This window comes from Scyliorhinus canicula, chromosome 1 (genome assembly GCF_902713615.1).
Source record: "Scyliorhinus canicula chromosome 1, sScyCan1.1, whole genome shotgun sequence".
Lineage (NCBI taxonomy): Eukaryota > Metazoa > Chordata > Chondrichthyes > Carcharhiniformes > Scyliorhinidae > Scyliorhinus > Scyliorhinus canicula.
In genome coordinates this window covers 18,598,525-18,618,527 of record NC_052146.1, presented here as the reverse complement: position 1 = coordinate 18,618,527, position 20,003 = coordinate 18,598,525, and the positions used below count along the sequence as shown (strand labels likewise).

The window sequence follows — 20,003 nt, the reverse complement described above, 5'->3', positions numbered from 1 at the left end:
CGAGTTGTCTGATCCCCATTGATGCCAAAAAGTAAGATCCCAATTGCCACAATGGAAATCAGCCTCGTTATTCACAACCTTTTATCGCCCCTCCCAGAGCCTCTAAATTCTGCTGTATTTTTAAACTGGCACGACCTGGCCAGCCATTTTAGGACCAGCCGAGCTCAGCTGGCGCACTGCGCATGTGTTATTAAATCACAAGAGCTCAAAGTAAAATGCAGGAAGAAGTGTCAAGGGTTCAAGTCTGAATGATTCCTTTTGTTGTTGCTTTTATTTAAACGTTAACTATCAGGAGGTCACATTTACAAAGCGTTTCTTTCTGATCGCCAGGTGTGAGGATAGTAAAATCTCATCTTGTCGGCAGGTTTAAAGTAAAGGCGGTGATCTGAAGGTTATAACTGTCTCCTTCACAAATCATTATCCATCAAGTGTCCATTCTGGAAAGCAGCTGGGGGGGGGGGGGGGGGGAGAGATCGAAAAGCATCTGATACCTCAAACGGTCTGTATTTCCTGATCTCTCTCTCTCCTGAACAAAAACAGGACAAAGGGTGAATCGTTGAATATCACTAACATTTATAGACAAACACAGGCTCTTTGACCCAAAGGTTCCATATCTTTGTTCAGGCTCCACACAGGGTTTCCTACAGCAACCTAACCCCATCAAAGAGTTATCAGGTAACTCTCACCTTTTGAGTCAGAAAGATTGAGTGTTCATGCTCCCCTGCACAGACCCGCACCCAAAATTAATCAAAGCTGGTGCTCCCGTGCAGTACGGATGGAGCTGTCAGGGGGGTCGGAGAATCGCCCGGGGACGGCGTCAATCCTGCCCCCGCCGTGTCCGGGGGGGGGGGGGGGGGGGGGTCTGACCCCGGGCGGTGCCCCCACAGTGGCCTGGCCCGCGATCGTGGCCCACCGATTGGCGGGTGGGCCTGTGCCGTGGGGGCACTCTTTTTCTTCCACCTCCGCTATGGCCTTCACCATGGTGGAGGCGGAAGAGACCCCCTCCCCTGCGCATGCGCCGGTATGACGTCAGCAGCTGCTGACGCTCCGGCGCATGCGCGGACTTATGCCAGCCGGCGAAGTCCTTTCGGCCCCGGTTGGCATGGCGCCAAAGGCCGTTCACATCAGCCGGCGGAGTGGGAACCACTCCGGCGTGGGCCTAGCCCCTCAATGTGAGGGATTGGCCCCTAAAGGTACGGAGAATTCTGCACCTTTGGGGCGGCCCGACGCCGGAGTGGTTCATGCCTCTCCGTCCCGCCGGGACCCCCCGCCCCGCCGGGTAGGGGAGAATCCCGGCCCCTGTCAGGGGGGTGTCTCTCTCCCAAAGCGGACACAAAAGAACCTGTGGAACTATTTTGAATAGAGCCGGTGAATTATCCCGGTTGTCCTAGCCAATACTTACCCTTCAACCAACATCACAATAGATTATCTCATCATTTATCACCTTGATATTTGTGGGCAAATTGGCTTTTTTTTTTTTTAAAAAGTTACATTCGTGGAATGTGGGCATGTATTGCCCATCCCAACTTGCCCTTCAACTGAGTCGCTTTCAGGGTCAGGTCAGAGGGCTTTGGAGCCACTGTGGATCTGGAGTCACATGTGGTAAGGATGGCAGCTTAGCTTCCCTACAGGGGCATTAACAAAACAGATGGGGTTTTACGACAATGATTCTATGGTCATCACTTAGACTTATTAACTGCAGATTTTATTAAATTCAAATTTCACCATCTGCCGTGGTGGGTGCCCAGTGCATGACTCTGGCTCTCTAGATTTCTGGTCCAGTGACAATAGCACTGTGCCACTACCACCCCAGCTGTCACATTCCCTACATTTCAACAGTGACTACATTTCAAAGTACTTTATTATTGACTGCAAAACACTTTGGGATTCCTGGCGACTGTGAAAGGCAATATAATTTTTTTTTTTCCATTGCTTCTTTCTGTCTATTTATTCCTTCTTTTTATTCCTTCCTCCCTCGGGCATCTATCTAGCATCCCCTTGAATAAACTTTCACATGCTAATCACTCTCAGGAAGGAAATTTCTCCTGAATTCCCTCATGGATTTATTAGTGACTCGAGTATAAACTCGAGTATTAGTTGAAATCGTGTAAAAGTTGACCCTCAGTTTTTCATTACCTGTGGCCAGCTTTGGGAGCGGGATTGGCGGGGGAAGTATCCTGAGTCCTATTCGCAATTGTTCGTTTCTCATTTAACCCGTCAGAAATTGATAGATTGGGGGACTTCCGGTTGCGGCTATGCGGAGCTAAGCCGCACGTTCGGCAGCTCCCGCTAAAAACGGACTTTGGGGCTCTTTTCAGGGCCCCCAACATAGCTTCTTCGATGATTCCCAACGTGGGAAAGGGTCTGAGGAAGATCCCCAGGGTCCTATGGTCCAGACCAGGAGTGGGGTGAGTAGAAAAGCGGTGGCAGCGCCCCTGGAAAAGCGGGGGAAGGGAAACAAAATGGCGGCTGGCAGAGCCCTCGAGGAGCTGAGGCAGTGGGTGCAGGAGCAGCAGGAGACTCTTCGGCGCTGCTTCCAGAAACTTAAGGTGGAGCTGCTGGAGTCACTGAAGGCTACCACCAGTAAGCTGCTGGAGACTCAGACAGCCCAGGGGGCCGCAATCCGGGAGCTGCAGCAGCAGGCCTCCGAAAGGGAGGATGAGGCCGTCGCGGGGAAGGTGGAGATGCACGAGGCGCTCCATAAAAGATGGCAGGAGCGGTTCGAGGAGCTGGACAACCTGTCGAGGCGGAAGAATTTACGGATCCTGGGCCTCACGGAGGGGCTGGAGGGGTCGGACCTGGCGGCCTACGTGGTTGTTGTGCTGAACTCGCTGGTGGGAGTTGGGTCCTTCCAGGGGCCCCTGGAGTTAGAGGGGGCCCACAGAATTCTGGCTAGGAGGCCCAAGCCGAATGAGCCGCCGCGGGCGGTGTTGGTGCGGTTTCACCGGTTTGTGGATCGTGAGTGCGTGCTCCGGTGAGCAGCAAGTGGGAGAACACGGAGGTGTGGATCTTCCAGGACTGGAGTGCGGAGGTGGTGAAGCAGAGGGCCGGGTTTAACAGGACGAAGGCGGTACTCCACAGACGGAGTGTGAAGTTTGGCATGTTGCAGCCGGCGCATCTGTGGGTCACCTACAAGGACCGGCACCATTATTTTGAGTCCCCGGAGGAGGCGTGGGCCTTTGTGCAGGGCGAGAAATTGGACTCAAGCTGAGGGTCAAAGATGGGGGTTTTTGTATGAAAATGTAACTGTGTTTAATTTTTACTCTGGGGGGGGGTTCTCTGTTTAATGCTAGATGTGTGTTGGTGTGTGTTGGCTTTAGGGTGGGTGGGGCCATGTCTTTATGTCTTTTTGTATGGGCCTGGTGGACGGGTTCGGGCAGGGAGGTAAACTGGGAGTGCGGGGAGCTGGTGGTGGGGACTGGCAATGGGAGTTGCCCTAGAGGAGGCGGGGTTGGGCAGGGCGAAAGCGCGGGCTTTTCTCTGGTTTCCCGCGCTGCGGGATGATGGGGGCGGGGTCGGGGCTGAGAAATGCGGGCCTTTGTTGGCTGTTATTTTCCCCGCGCAAGAGCGGGGGGGGGGGGGGGCCTGCTGATGGGCACGAAGGAGGAGGAGTAGTCCCACGTGGGGAGGGGTCGGAGGTATGGCGGGAGTCGCCGGGGTCAGCAGAAGTTAGCTGGCTCACGGGAGTGCTGCGAAGGGGAGGGCGTGGCCTCCTAGCCTTTTGGGGGGGGGGGTTCCGGGTTGCTACTGAAATGGCCAGGAAGGAGCTGGAGTATGCAGGGAGTATGCAGGGGGTGTGGGGGGGAGGGGGGGGGGAGAGTTGCCGCTGTGGGGAACAAGCCGAGCGGGGGATGCTGGCCAGTGGTGGGCAGGGGATGGGTTATGGCTAATCGGCAGGAGAAGGGGGCAGGGAGCCCTCTGATCCGGCTGATAACCTGGAATGTGAGGGGGCTGAACGGGCCGGTCAAACGGGCTCGGGTATTTGCGCACTTGAAGGGGCTGAAGGCGGATGTGGCCATGCTCCAAGAGACACACCTGAAGGTGGCGGACCAGGTCCAGCTGAGGAAGGGGTGGGTGGGCCAAGTATTTCACTCAGGGCTGGATGAGAAGAGTCGGGGGGTGGCGATCCTGGTGGGGAAGGTGGTGTCATTTGAGGCGTTAAAGGTGGTGGCTGCCAGTGGCGGGAGGTATGTGATGGAGAGTGGTAAGCTGCAGGGGGAGCGGGTGGTGTTGGTGAATGTTTACGCCCCAAACTGGGACGATGCGGGGTTTATGCGGCGCATGTTGGGCCGCATTCCGGACCTGGAGCTGGGGGGCCTGATCATGGGGGGGGAGACTTCAACACGGTCCTGGATCCCCCATTGGATCGATCCAAGTCCCGGACAGGTAGGAGGCCGGCGGCAGCTAAGGTGTTGAGGGGGTTTATGGATCAGATGGGGGGGTGGATCCCTGGAGGTTTGCGAGGCCAAGGGCCAGGGAGTACTCGTTTTTCTCCCACGTGCATAAGGCCTATTCTAGGATTGATTTTTTTGTCCTGAGCAGGGGGTTGGTTTCGAGGGTGGAGTATTTTGAATACTCTGCCATTGCCATTTCAGATCATGCTCCGCACTGGGTGGACCTCGGGCTGGGGGAGGAGAGGGACCAGCGTCCGCTCTGGCGCTTGGAGGTGGGGCTGCTGGCAGACAAGGAGGTGGCCGGGAAGGTTCGGGGGTGTATTAAGAGGTACCTTGAGGCCAACGATAACGGGGAGATCCGAGTGGGGACGGTCTGGGAGGCATTGAAGGCGGTGATTAGAGGGGAGTTGATTTCCATCCAAACCCATAGGGAGAGGGGGGAGCAGAGGGAGAGGGAGAGACTGATAGGGGAGATGGTGAGGGAGGATAGGAGATATGTGGAGCCTCCGGAGGAGGGATTGCTGGGGGACAGGCGTAGCCTTCAGGCCAGATTCAACCTATTGACTACCAGAAAGGCGGAAGTTCAGTGGAGGTGTATGAATATGGGGAGAAGGCGAGCAGGATGCTGGCACACCAGCTCCGAAAGCGAGACGCGGCCAGAGAGATTGGGGGAGTGACAAAAAGAGTTGGGAAGGTGGTGCGGAGGGGGGTAGACGTTAATGGGGTCTTTAGGGACTTTTATGGGGAACTGTACCGGCCTGAACCCCCTGTGGAAGGGGGGGGAGGAATGGGGCGCTTCTTGGACAAGCTGCGATTTCCGAGGGTGGACGAGGGGCAGGTGGAGGGACTGGGGGCGCTGATTGAGCTGGAGGAGCTGGTCAAAGGGATAGGGAGCATGCAGTCGGGGAAGGCACCGGGGCCGGATGGGTTTCCGGCCGAATTTTATAAAATGTATGCGGACCTGTTGGGCCCCCTGTTGGTCCGGACCTTTAACGAGGCAAGGGAGGGGGGGGCTTTGCCCCCAACTATGTCACGGGCACTGATTTCCTTGATCCTTAAGCAGTGTGGGTCATATAGGCCGATCTCGCTGCTAAATGTAGACGCCAAGCTGCTGGCAAAGATCTTAGCCACAAGAATAGAGGATTGTGTGCCGGGGGTCATCCACGAGGACCAGACGGGGTTTGTGAAGGGAAGGCAGTTGAATACCAACATACGAAGGCTCCTCAACGTCATTATGATGCCGGCTGTGGAAGGGGAGGCAGAGATAGTGGTGGCATTAGATGCGGAGAAGGCCTTTGGTAGGGTTGAGTGGGAGCATCTGTGGGAGGTGTTGGAAAGGTTTGGGTTTGGGGAGGGGTTTGTCCGTTGGGTGAGGCTGCTCTATGAGGCCCCGATGGCGAGTGTAGCCACGAATAGGAGGAGGTCGGAGTACTTTCGGCAGTACCGGGGGACGAGACAGGGGTGTCCCCTGTCCCCCTTGCTCTTTGCGTTGGCAATTGAGCCCCTGGCCATGGCGTTGAGGGAGTCAGGGAACTGGAGGGGCCTGGTGTGGGGTGGGGAGGAGCATTGAGTGTCGCTTTATGCAGACGACCTGTTGCTGTATGTGGCGGACCCGGTGGGGGGGATGCCGGAGGTGATGAGGATTCTCAGCGAATTTGGGGGCTTCTCTGGATATAAGCTCAACCTGGGTAAGAGCGAATTGTTCGTGGTACACCCGGGGGATCAGGAGGAGGGGATTGGTAGGCTCCCACTGAAGCAGGCTGGGAAGAGCTTCAGGTACCTCACAAGGGGCAGCACGGTAGCATGGTGGTTAGCATAAATGCTTTACAGCTCCAGGGTCCCAGGTTCGATTCCCGGCTGGGTCACTGTCTGTATGGAGTCTGCACGTCCTCCCCGTGTGTGCGTGGGTTTCCTCCGGATGCTCCGGTTTCCTCCCACAGTCCAAAGATGTGCGGGTTAGGTGGATTGGCCATGCTAAATTGCCCGTAGTGTCCTAAAAAGTAAGGCTGGGGGGGGGGGTTGTTGGGTTACGGGTATAGGGTGGATACGTGGGTTTGGGTAGGGTGATCATTGCTCGGCACCACATCAAGGGCCGAAGGGCCTGTTCTGTGCTGTACTGTTCTATGCTCTATGTTCTAAGGTTGGTGGAGCAGATGGAGGAGGAGTTCAAAAGGTGGGATATGTTACCGCTGTCACTGGCAGGGAGGGTGCAGTCCGTCAAGATGACAGTGCTCCCAAGGTTTTTCTTCCTGTTCCAGTGCCTTCCAATCCTTATCCCGAAGGCCTTTTTTAGGAGAGTTAACAGGAGTATTACGGGGTTTATGTGGGCACATGGGACTCCAAGGGTGAGAAGGGTGTTCCTGGAACGGGGCAGGGATAGGGGGGGCTGGCACTGCCCAACCTCTGTGGGTACTATTGGGCTGCCAACGTAAGTGCGATGGTGCGTAAGTGGGTAATGGACGGGGAAGGGGCAGCATGGAAGAGGATGGCGATGGCGTCCTGTGTGGGCACGAGCCTGGAGGTGCTGGTAACGGCGCTGTTGCTGCTCCCTCCAACGAGGTATACCACGAGCCTGGTGGTGGCGGCTACCCTCAAATTCTGGGGGCAATGGTGACGGCATAGGGAGAGGTGGGGGGACTCGATGGAGGCCCCGATACGGGGGAACCATCAGTTTGTTCCAGGGAGCATTGATGGCGGATTTCAGGGCTGGCACAGGGTAGGTGTTAGGAGGTTGAGGGACCTGTTTGTGGATGGGAGGTTCGCGAGCTTGGGGGAGTTAGAGGGGAATATGTTTAGGTACATGCAGGTTATGGCGTTTGCCAGGCGGCAGGTGGAGGGGTTCCCCTTGCTGCCCCCAAGTGGGGTACGGGACAGGGTGCTGTCGGGGGTGTGGGTTGGAGGATGGAGGATTTCGGACATATACCGGGTGATGCAGGAGGTAGACGAGGCCTCGGTGGAGGAACTGAAGGGTAAATGGGAAGAGGAGCTGGGTGAGGAGATTGAGGAGGGGACGTGGGCGGATGCCCTAGAAAGGGTGAATTCCTCCTCTTCCTGTGCGAGGCTTAGCCTCATACAGTTCAAGGTGCTGCATAGGGCCCACATGACTGGGACAAGGATGAGTAGGTTTTTCGGGGGCGAAGGTAGGTGTGCTAGGTGCTCGGGGAGCCCAGCGAACCACGCCCATATGTTTTGGGCGTGCCCAGCGCTGGGGGAGTTTTGAAAGGGGGTAGCAAGGACAGTGTCGAGGGTGGTGGGATCCAGGGTTAAGCCAGGCTGGGTACTCGCAATTTTTGGGGTTGCAGTGGAGCCGGGAGTGCAGGAGGTGAAAGAGGCCGGTGTTCTGGCCTTTGCGTCCCTAGTAGCCCGGTGGAGGACTCTTCTTCGGTGGAAGGATGCGAGGCCCCCAAGTGTGGAGGCCTGGATCAATGATATGGCGGGGTTCATTAAATTGGAGAAGGTGAAATTTGCCCTGAGGGGATCAGTACAGGGGTTCTTTAGGCGGTGGCAGCCTTTCCTGGACTTCCTGGCGGAGCGGTAGGGAAATAGGCCGGCAGCAGCAGCAACCGGGGGGTGGGGGGGGGAGAAGTGTGTCCATAGGTTTGTGGGATGTGGCGGGTGTTATCTCTTTCCTTTCTGTTTGCTTTTTTTTTTTCCGATTTAGTAGTTGCTTTTGTAGGGGTGTGGGTGTTGTTCTTGGGTTTCTTGGGAACTGTCTGAGTGATTGCTGACCAAGGCCCTGAATCCAGCAGGTAATCGCTTCCCAATCTATCAATTTCTTTTTTTTACAATAATTTTTATTAAAATTTTCACAAAATATAAACAAAACAATATTAATAGAATAACCATTGTAAATGGTATTTTATATTTATGGCAAGTAGTCCCAGCCTCGCCCACCATCTTCTCCATGTTTACCCAACAAACTCCTTTCATAATCCTGAAGGTCTGCATCAAGTCACATCCTCGTTAATCGAGAGAAAAGCCCTCGCCCGATTCAATCTTTCCCGCTGGTTCATGCCTCGTAGCTCTCGGGATCATTCTTGCAAGTCTTTTTTCACAAACTCTCCGGCGGCCAGAATTTTACTGAGTTTGAGCGGGCGCGCGCCCAACGTGAACTCGCATGAGAAGACGTCGGATGCTCGTCCCAACGCCCTCGTGTGACATTTCGGACGGCGGGCGCGCACGACAGTCGGAAGCACGTCCGCCGACAAGTAAAAGGGCAATTAAGCCCATTAAGTGTTCGACTGACCCTAATTTTACGTGGCCTGTGTGCTTTTACGCTTGGTGCACGGGCTAATCGGCCAGGCGCCGCTCACGTATTTTCACATTGGTGGGGGTGGGGGGGTGGTGGTTTGAGTTGAGGTGCCACTTGCTTGATTCTGCATGATTGAGACAGATTGCAGCAGTTTTCCGCATGCAAATGTCATTGGAACAGTACTGCAGCTCTCCCTGAAGCAGCTGTCAACCTTCAGGGAGCTCGTTGGAAACGCGAAGTGCGTGTTGTACCGCTTCCAGGCCAGTCACAAGCTTACTGCCCAAAGCATGAAAAGGTCAGAGCGTGGAGGCCAGAACGGTGATCAGCACCGTGTCCAAGAATCAAAACTGTCTTCTTCTCCGCCTCGTTCCACATAGATCACTGTGACACTGCGCTAACTGCAGATTTGGAGAGTCTGACTATTTGGTGGCCCCAAAATGGTTGACATGGCTACACCATGGGAAGGGCAGCCAAAATATAGGCTGTTCAAGCAATATCTGTTAATTAAAGCCTCAGTGATTTATTAATCCATAACAAACAGGAGGAGTAGACATTTTGTCCCAGCAAGCCTACTTCAGTCAAATGCATTGGGCGCGATTCTCCGCTCCCCATGCGGCGTGGGAGAATCACGGGGGGGCCCCCATCAAAATTCACGCCCCCCTCGGAAGAATTGCCGCTCTTCACGGCGAACGGCGATGCTCCGACCCGGATGGGCCGAATGGCCTGCCGTTCGCAGCCATTTCACGACGGCGGCAAACACACCTGGTCGCTGCCGTCGTGAAACGGGAGTGAGAAGCCTGTTTGGGGCTTGGAGGTGGCCTTGAAAGGAAAGAGCACCACGACTGTGCTCGGGAGGGGACAGGCCTGCGATCGGTGCCCACCGATCGTCGGGCCGGTGTCCAAATCGGGACACACTATTTCCCCTCCGCCGCCCCACAAGATCAAGCTGCCACGTCTTGCGCAGCAGCGAGGGGAAAGACGGCCACCACGCCCTGACAGGTTCGTGCCGTCAGCCGCGCATGCGCGGGTTGGAGCCGGCCAACCTGCGCATGCGCGGCTGATGTCATTAGGCGCGCCGGCCACATCACTCTCGGCGCGACGCCCCTGCGGCCGAGATTTACAGAGCGCCGCTCCTAGCCCCGCCGGGAGGGGAGAATAGGGGGCGAGGAGCGGCCTCTGAGGCCGTCATGAAACTCGGCCGAGTTCACGTCGGCCCTCACGATTTTTCCCGGGAGCGGAGAATTCCGCCCATTATACCTGGTCTGACTTTGGCCTCAATTCCGCTTTCCCACTGGTTGCCTGTAACCCTCGACTCCCCTGTAGTTCAATAAACTGTTTATCCCAACTGTGAGTATATTCAATGATTTGGCCCATGCAGCAGAGAATTCCAAAGATTCCCAACCCTCTGAGAGAAGAAATGCCTCTTCTCCATCCTAAATGGGAGACCGCTTATTCAGAAATCTTGCCCCCTCGTTCTAGATCCTCTCCACGCAGAGTATGTGTCATGTGAGAGTACCTTTAAGAAATGGATGTTTAAGCAATGTACCTTTAAGAAATGGAGCAGCTCATATTACTGACGTGATGTCAGAGGGTGGGGGGAGCTGAGTTGAGCTCGCTTCTGCTTTTAGTTTCAGTTTGAGAGAGAGCAGCTGAAAAGTGCCTGGCTGGTTTGCTGTGAGCTGTTTTGAAAGGAGAAAGCCGGTTTGAGGAGAAAGCTGGGAGTGTTTGTGTTTTTTGCAAAAAGCTGCAAGAAGAAAACACAGAACTAGTCTGTTGATGTCTGAAAATCCAAAGACTATAAGTATATTGAATGTAACCTCATGTCTGTTGTTAAAGGTGAAGTCTTTTGGGGTTTGAAGAAACATTTTGAGGGATTATTTAGTATTGTATTATTTCGGGGATATCTTTGAAGTAAGGGGTGTTAAGAGATCCAATGTTTATTTTAAAAGGTTAAGTTGAATTCATGGAATAAACATTGTTTTGTGTTTAAAAACCCACGTGTCCATAATTGTAATACCACACCTGGAGAACAAGCCGTGTGCTTCAAAAGCAACAATCCATTAAAGGGAGAGGTTGATACATTTTGGGGTTAAGAAAATGCCGCTCCCATAACATATGTGAGCCTTGATGTGTCCACAGGGTGTCAGATTCTGGCACTGAGCACCTTCCAGCCTCTCTCCTGCCCTTTTACTGGGTGGATCAGGGCAGATTTTGACACATGAGAAAGTGGGTGGGCAGGGCTCAATCATTGAGCAGGTTCAAGACAGAAATTGACAGATTTCTCTGACACCGAGGGATTCGGGGATTGGGGGCAGGAAAGTGGCGTTGAGGTAGATGATCAGCGATGATCTAATTGAGTGGTGGAGCAGACTCGGAAGGGCTGAATGGCCTGCTCCTACACCCTCGTGTGTCACTGGTTACATACACTGTTGGATACTTGGCTGAGTACAGGCATTGGATGAACACCATGTGTGACACATCATCCTGTGCGTATAGCTGATCCATAGGTGTCGGCTGAGGCTCAATTGGTAGCATCCTTGTCTCCTGTGTGTGTTGCTGATCCATAGGTGTCGGCTGAGGCTCAGTTGGTAGCATCCTTGCTGCTGAGTCAAATGGTTTTGGTATCAGATCCCAGTTCAGAGGATCAAGCACAAAAATCTCGGCTGGCACTGGAGGGCAATGTTGAGGGAGAACTGCAGCTTCGGATGTACCAGTGAGACATTAAACTGAGGGCTCATCTATTCTCTCAGATGCATGTAAAGGAACCCCCGGCACTATTGCAAACAGAAGTCCTGGTCAGTACTCATTTCGCACTCCACAGCATTAAAACAGATAACCCTGGCATAATCAGAATGTTATTCGTGGGAGCTTGCTCTGCATTCCAACCATGATGACACATCAAAAGTATTTAATTGGTTGGGAAGCACTTTGGAGTATCCAATTAATTTTTTCCAATTAAGGGGCAATTTAGCGTGGCCAATCCACCTACCCTGCACATCTTTGGATTGTGGGGGCAAAACCTACACAGACACGGGGAGAATGTGCAAACTCCACACGGACAGTGACCCAGAGCCGGGATCGAACCTGGGACCTCGACGCCGTGAGGCAGCTGTGCTAACCACTCTGCCACTGTGCTGCCCTCACTTTGGGGTATCTTGAGGTTGTGAAAGACGCTATATAAAAACACAAGTTGTTTTTTTATTATCAGCTGTGTATATAAGAGTGACAAATGCGAACGGAGGGAGCAGGCCCACTACACAGGTTATCAGTGGGGAGAGAGATCGCAGAACAGCAAATTTTTAAAAGGAAGGGGAAACTGTCCCGTTGCCAGCAGGGTACTCGGGGCCATTTAACCGTTGGCCTTTCAACCTCCGGGCGGCACGGTGGCACAGTGGTTAGCACTACTGCCTCACAGCACCAGGGATCCGGGTTTGATTCTGATCTTGGGTGACTTCATGGAGTTTGCCTGTTCTTCCCGTGTCTGAGTGGGTTTCCTCCGGGTGCTCCAGTTTCTTCCCACTGTCCAAAGATGTGCAGGTTAGGTACATTGGCCATGATCAATTCTTCTTTGGTGTCCAAAAAGTTAGATGGGGTTACAGGGACAGGACGGGGGAGTGGGCCTATGTAGGGTGCTCTTTCAGAGGATTGGTGCAGACTCGATGGGCCGAATAGCCTCCTTCTGGACTGTAGGGATTCAATGGGTCTATGAACGGGGCACAATGGGACGATATAGCGGGTAGGATCTCCCCCCCCCCCCCCCCCAATCCCCTCTCCCACATTTCGCAGATGTTGCACACCATTGGTCAGCAATGGGATCTTCCGGTCCCGCAGTTGTCAACGCGGTTTCCTGTTGTCCGCTCCCACTACCGCCAGGGAACCGACAGCGGGAGGGGTGGGGACAGGAGATCCTGCATTGGGGGGGGGGGGGAATTACCAGAGAATCCCGCCAAAGGATCCGTTGTCAGGGCAACACCTCTCCTGATTTTCATTGAGGTGAATAGGTGGGGTTGTGCGAGGGGGCCAGCTGAACCCAAACATCCCACTTCCAGTATTTGTAAGAATTAAACTTGCACCTTATTCAGCCCTAAGTTTGAAATTGCTCCCCTCTCGGCCCTCGTTTTAACATTCTCCAGACAATAACCGAGTGAGCGCACCTAAGCACGTAGAAGCACGGCGCCCTTCCTGGCTAGGAGCACTGAATTTATATTCTGTATTGTTAACTTAGCTTCAGTCCAGTCGATATTTTGCCTACCAGCCACTCGGGATCAATAACTACAGAATAACAACAGCCTTGACATAAGAGCTGGAGAGATAGGATAAGATAATAAACTTGTAAGAAGCTGCTGGAAAGAACGGGCCAGGAGCAGCAATCAGAAGTGGACAGAATTTGTTGAATTATCCATTTGTGAGGAGAGGTTGCAAGCAGAATTAGATGAGCAATCTCCATGTCTCCATCTGAAGCTCCTTGGTTATATTTCCATAGCAACAGCCAGCCTGCGCGCCGGCTCTTGATAAACAATCTTCACTTGCCCTAAGCTCTTGTAGATAACTACACAGCTCCCAATCTCTTGTAACGTTCAACCAACTCACATCATTAATCTTCAATCTGGGGCTGATGGCCACTTCTACTGTAACCCCTTCCTGCCCAACGCTGCTCCCAGCTCCTTCACGCATTTGACAGGTGCACTGGCCAAAAGAACTGGGAAGGGACAGTGATCAGGCAGACACCACTGAAAATGCTGAACGAGTAAACATTACAGCCTCGATGTTAACTTCCAGAAGGGGTGGGAAGGGAAGGCTCAGGGGGTTAAAGAGTTAATTACAGGGGATGCGAATGCCCCCAATATGTCCGCATGACTCGGCCTCCAGCATCAACTTTAGCCCTTAATCTGGGCTTCTCCACAGAAGAATGGATGAAAGATTTACATTAATATAGCACCTTTTATGACCTCAGGATGTGTCGACGCCCTTTACAGCCAATTAGGTGCTTTTGAGGGATATTCACTGTTGTAATGTAGGGAACACAGCAATGATTTGTGCACGGCAAGCTCCCACAAGCGGCATTGTGAGAATGGACAAACCATCCGTTTTTGAGATGTTGACTGAGGGATAAATACTGGTCAGGACAACGGAGGTAAATCCCCCCGATCTCCTTCCTGATAGTACTGGGGGGGGTGGTTTACATCCACCCTCGAGAGCAGGCCGCAGCCTCACTTCAGCATCTCATCCAAAAGATGTCACCTCTGCCAGTGCAGTGCTCCCTTAGCACTGCCCTGCAATGTCAGCCTAGATACTGTGCTCCAGTCTCTGGAGGGGGGGGGGGGGGGGGGGGGAGGAGAGAGATTTGTGTTGTGCACACCAAAAGTGTCGCACAATGATTTCCTGGAAAACCGCTCAGTGCACACACACAGGACTCTGCATCCTCTGGCCTGTACCACACACAAACCACTCAGTGCACACACTGATGCGACCATAAATTCACACGAGATGTTGAGTAGAAGTGAACAGTGGTTTTAATCAGCTAGAACTGTGCCTGCCTGCGACTGCTCTGTACTGAGCGCCGCCTACAGGCTGCAGATCTATATACCTCCCTCGAGAGGGCGGAGCCATAGGTGGAGCCCACAAGGGCACCAACATAATACAATACAATGTAATGCAATACAATGGTGAATGGTAGCAGTAATACATTCACCACACACACGCAGGCCTCTACAGCCTGCAGCCTGTACCACACAAAAATCGCTCAGTGCGCACACACAGGCTGCTACAGCCTGTAGCCTGTACCACACACAAACTGCTCAGTGCACACACACAGGCTGCTACAGCCTGTAGCCTGTACCACACACAAACTGCTCAGTGCACACACACAGGCTGCTACAGCCTGCGGCCTGTGCCACACACAAACTGCTCAGTGCACACACACAGGCTGCTACAGCCTGCGGCCTGTACCACACACAAACTGCTCAGTGCACACACACAGGCTGGTACAGCCTCCAGCCTGTACCACACACAAACTGCTCAGTGCACACACACAGGCTGCTACAGCCTCCAGCCTGTACCACATACAAACTGCTCAGTGCACACACACAGGCTGCTACAGCCTGCGGCCTGTACCACATACAAACTGCTCAGTGCGCACACACAGGCTGCTACAGCCTGCGGCCTGTACCACATACAAACTGCTCAGTGCACACACACAGGCTGCTACAGCCTGCGGCCTGTACCACATACAAACTGCTCAGTGCACACACACAGGCTGCTACAGCCTCCAGCCTGTACCACACACAAACTGCTCAGTGCGCACACACAGGCTGCTACAGCCTGTGGCCTGTACCACACACAAACTGCTCAGTGCGCACACACAGGCCGCTACAGCCTCCAGCCTGTACCACACACAAACTGCTCAGTGCACACACACAGGCTGCTACAGCCTGCGGCCTGTACCACACACAAACTGCTCAGTGCGCACACACAGGCTGCTACAGCCTCCAGCCTGTACCACACACAAACTGCTCAGTGCACACACACAGGCCGCTACAGCCTGCGGCCTGTACCACACACAAACTGCTCAGTGCGCACACACAGGCCGCTACAGCCTCCAGCCTGTACCACACACAAACTGCTCAGTGCACACACACAGGCTGCTACAGCCTGCGGCCTGTACCACACACAAACTGCTCAATGCACACACACAGGCTGCTACAGCCTGCGGCCTGTACCACACACAAACTGCTCAGTGCACACACACAGGCCGCTACAGCCTGCGGCCTGTACCACACACAAACTGCTCAGTGCACACACACAGGCCGCTACAGCCTGCGGCCTGTACCACACACAAACTGCTCAGTGCGCACACACAGGCTGCTACAGCCTGTACCACACACAAACTGCTCAGTGTGCACACACAGGCTGCTACAGCCTCCAGCCTGTACCACACACAAACTGCCCAGTGCACACACACAGGCTGCTACAGCCTGCGGCCTGTACCACACACAAACTGCTCAGTGCACACACACAGGCCGCTACAGCCTGCGGCCTGTACCACACACAAACTGCTCAGTGCACACACACAGGCCGCTACAGCCTCCAGCCTGTACCACACACAAACTGCTCAGTGCACACACACAGGCTGCTACAGCCTGCGGCCTGTACCACACACAAACTGCTCAGTGCACACACACAGGCTGCTACAGCCTGCGGCCTGTACCACACACAAACTGCTCAGTGCACACACACAGGCTGCTACAGCCTGCGGCCTGTACCACACACAAACTGCTCAGTGCGCACACACAGGCCGCTACAGCCTGCGGCCTGTACCACACACAAACTGCTCAGTGCACACACACAGGCTGCTACAGCCTCCAGCCTGTACCACACACAAACTGCTCAGTGCACACACACAGGCTGCTACAGCCTCCAGCCTGTACCTCAAAAAAAGCCAACAATTCAAGGCAGCTGCCTAATTATAGTTCTTACAATAACTGAGGCCGCAGTGGCAATTTTGCCCACGAGGAGGTTCCATTAGATTGTGATGTTCTCAGCTTGAAATCCGGTGCCGAAAAAGTCTGCCTGAGCACTGATTACAGATTGGAAAAAAAATCGCTGCCTAGAATCCAGTGGCAATCAATTTTGCATCAGATATACCTCAGCAGGGTCACTGACCGAATCCATTAGTTTGCAATTTTACTCTGTGGGGGTCAGGGCAAGAAGGAACAGCACTCCGTTCAAATCTAACAAAACAGGATCTTAACTTCCTTTTCCTCATTAACACCTTCTTGGCCCAGAATAGTCCCATCGATAACAGTGCGCTTGTACAGCAGAGACAGCGAGGGGTGATTTAATGAACAATAAATTGTGTGTGAGACCTCTGGCCAAATGTTTCAATTCTACCCTGTGCCTCACTCCTGGGCTTCGCTTATTGAAAACGTAAATAATTCGAGCCATTCGATCCCAGCCTATGATCCACTCCCAGGTATTCCTCGCACGCAAACCATCTGATTGTGGCCTGCACGTTCTACACTTATCATCCATTAATCGTTAAATCTACTTCAAAGCTGTTGTTGGAGGCAGCATAATAATAGATATCTGCTCCAACCTTCCCCCCCCCCCCAAATTCTCTGAAGCATTTCTCTTCCGCAGATCCTTCACATAACAAGGGGGCAGCAGGGTAGCATGGTGGTTAGCATAAATGCTTCACAGCTCCAGGGTCCCAGGTTCGATTCCCGGCTGGGTCACTGTCTGTGTGGAGTCTGCACGTCCTCCCCCTGTGTGCGAGGGTTTCCTCCGGGTGCTCCGGTTTCCTCCCACAGTCCAAAGATGTGCGGGTTAGGTGGATTGGCCATGCTAAATTGCCCGTAGTGTCCTAATAAATGTAAGGTTAAGGGGGGGGGTTGTTGGGTTACGGGTATAGGGTGGATACGTGGGTTTGAGTAGGGTGATCATGGCTCGGCACAACATTGAGGGCCGAAGGGCCTGTTCTGTGCTGTACTGTTCTATGTTCTATGTTCTATAACAACTTAAATGTTCTACATTTCATTTACACATAAGGCACACACTATTATCTATTGGCACATGTCATAAACAAGGACATGTCAATGCAATCCCATTGTCAACAATTCAAATGCTTGTCCCCTCACACAACTGTTACAGTGCGGAGGAAGGCCATTCCGCCCATCGTGTCTGTTCAGGCTTGCCGAATGCGCAATTCACTTTGTGCCATTATCCCGCTTTTTCTCGGTGACACTGCACATTCTTTCTTTTCAAATAGCAGCCTGATCCCCTTCGTTGAACCTCCCTCCATCTCACCGTAGATGCAGCGGTCCATGACAGCATCGGTAGGAATGACCACCGCATAGTTCTTGTGGAGATAAGGTCCCGTCTTCACATTGAGGATGCCCTCCATCGTGTTGTGTGGCAGTACCATCGTGCTAAATGGCATAGGCTTCGAACAGATCTAGCAACTTGAGGCTGGGCCATCAGCAGCAGCAGAATTGTATTTAACCACAATCTGCAACCTCATGGCCCAGCATATCCTCCACTCTACCATTACCACCAAGCCAGGGGATCAACCCTGGTTCAATGAAGAGTGCAGGAGAGCATGCCAGGAGCAACATCAGGCACATCGATAAATTAAGTGACAACCTGGTGAAAGTACAACACAGGACTACTTGTGTGCCAAACAGCATAAGCAGCAAGTAATAGACAGAGCTAAGCGATTCCACAACAAATGCATCAGATCTAAGCTCTGTAGTCCTGCCATATCCAGCTGTGATTGGTGGTAGACAATTAAACAACTCTCTGGAGGAGGAGGCTCCACAAATATCTCCATCCTCAATGATGGAGGAGCCCAGCACAACAGTGCAAAAGACAAGGCTGAGGCATTTGCAAAAATCTTCAGCCAGATGTGCCAAGTGGATGATCCATCTCGGCCTCCTCTGGAGGTCATAGAAATCCGATAGTGCAGAAGGAGGCCTTCGGCCCATCGAGTCTGCACCGACCCTCTGAAAGGTAACCCCACCTAACTTTTGGACACTAAGGGACAATTTAGCATGGCCAATCCGCCCAACTTGCACATCTTTGCACTGTGGGAGGAAACCGGAGCACCCGGCGGAAACCCACGCAGACACAGGGAGAAAGTACAAACTCCACACATACGTAAGGTTAAGGGGGGGGGGGTTGTTGGGTTACGGGTATAGGGTGGATACGTGGGTTTGAGTAGGGTGATCATTTGCTCTGCACAACATCGAGGGCCGAAGGGCCTGTTCTGTGCTGTACTGTTCTATGTTCTATACAGCCACTCAAGGCTGGAACTGAACCCGGATCCCTGGCGCAGTGAGGCAGCAGTGCTAACCACAGGTCCCCAGCATCACAGATGTCAGTCTTCAGCCAATTCAATTGCCTCCACAGGACATCGAAATGCCTGAAGGTACTGGATACTGCAAAGGCATGTGGCCCTGACAATATTCCGGCAATAGAACTGAAGACTTAGAACAGTACAGCACAGAACAGGCCCTTCGGCCCTCAATGTTGTGCCGAGCCATGATCACCCTACTCAAACCCACGTATCCACCCTATACCCGTAACCCAACAACCTCCCCCATTAACCTTACTTTTTTTAGGACACTACGGGCAATTTAGCATGGCCAATCCACCTAACCCGCACATCTTTGGACTGTGGGAGGAAACCGGAGCACCCGGAGGAAACCCACGCACACAGGGGGAGGACGTGCAGACTCCACACAGACAGTGACCCAGCCGGGAATCGAACCTGGGACCCTGGAGCTGTGAAGCATTTATGCTAACCACCATGCTACCCTGCTGCCCCAGAATTTGCTGCGCCCCTAGCCAAGCTGTTCCAGTACAGCTACAACACTGGCATCTACCAGGCAATGTGGAAAATTGTCCTGGTGTGTCCGGTACACAGGAAACAGGACAAATACAACCCGACCTATTTCATTAGTCTACTCTCCATCATCAGTAAAGTGTTGGAAGGGGGTCATCAACAGCGCTATCAAGCGGCACTTACTCAGCAATAACTGACGATCAGTTTGGGCTCTGCCAGATTCACAGCTCCTGACCTAATTACTGCCTTAGTTCAAACAAGAGCTCAACTCCAGGGGTGAGGTGAGAGTGACTGCCTTTGTCATCAAGGCAGCATTTGAATGAATATGGAATCAAGGGGCTAAACTGGAGTCAGTGGGAATCAGGGGAAAAACTCTCCACTGGATGAATTTATACCTAGTACAGATTTCTCTCAATAATCAATCTGTTGTGTTATGCTGCTTCAGATAACACAGGCTGCTACTTGATGCAGTCTTATCTAAAGGATGCTCCTGACTCTGAAACGAGTTCAACGTGTTTATTGAACTATTAACACAGTTCTCAAATGAGTTCGACTCTCTGCTAATCTAACTGTAGTAACTCAGTCTGACTGTACCAGCTTGCCCGAAGCCACGTGCTGGGGTGCGATGCTGCTGATCAACCCTGTCTAACTCTACAGAGTGCCAGCACGGCACTGGGGCGGCCCACACCGCTCCAGCTGCTGATCCCAGTGGCACCGGCGCCAATGAGCGCATGCGCAGTGGCTCACTTCTCCACGCCGGCCCCGACTCAACATGGCGTGGGAAACAGGCGCCGGCGTGGAAGAAAGGAGAGCCCCAGCCACAACGGAGGCCCCCGGGGCCGATCTCCCCCCCCCCTCCACAGGCCGCCCCCGGACCCTTCCACGCCGAGGTCCGGCCGGCTGAGAACAGATAAGGACGGCGCCGCTGGGACTCCTGCGTTTTGTAATAGCCATTCCGGGCCGAGAATCAGCGGGAGGCCCGGCGTTGCGCCGACCACGCCGGCACCAATGGCGC

General features: G+C 53.4%; 1 protein-coding gene across 1 annotated transcript in view; it reads right to left on the bottom strand.

Annotated features, from left to right (window-relative positions):
• sgsm1a (small G protein signaling modulator 1a) overlaps positions 1 to 20,003 on the bottom strand; it is a 195,105-nt gene that overhangs the window by 79,253 nt on the left and 95,849 nt on the right. The gene's annotated exons all lie outside the window — the stretch shown is intronic.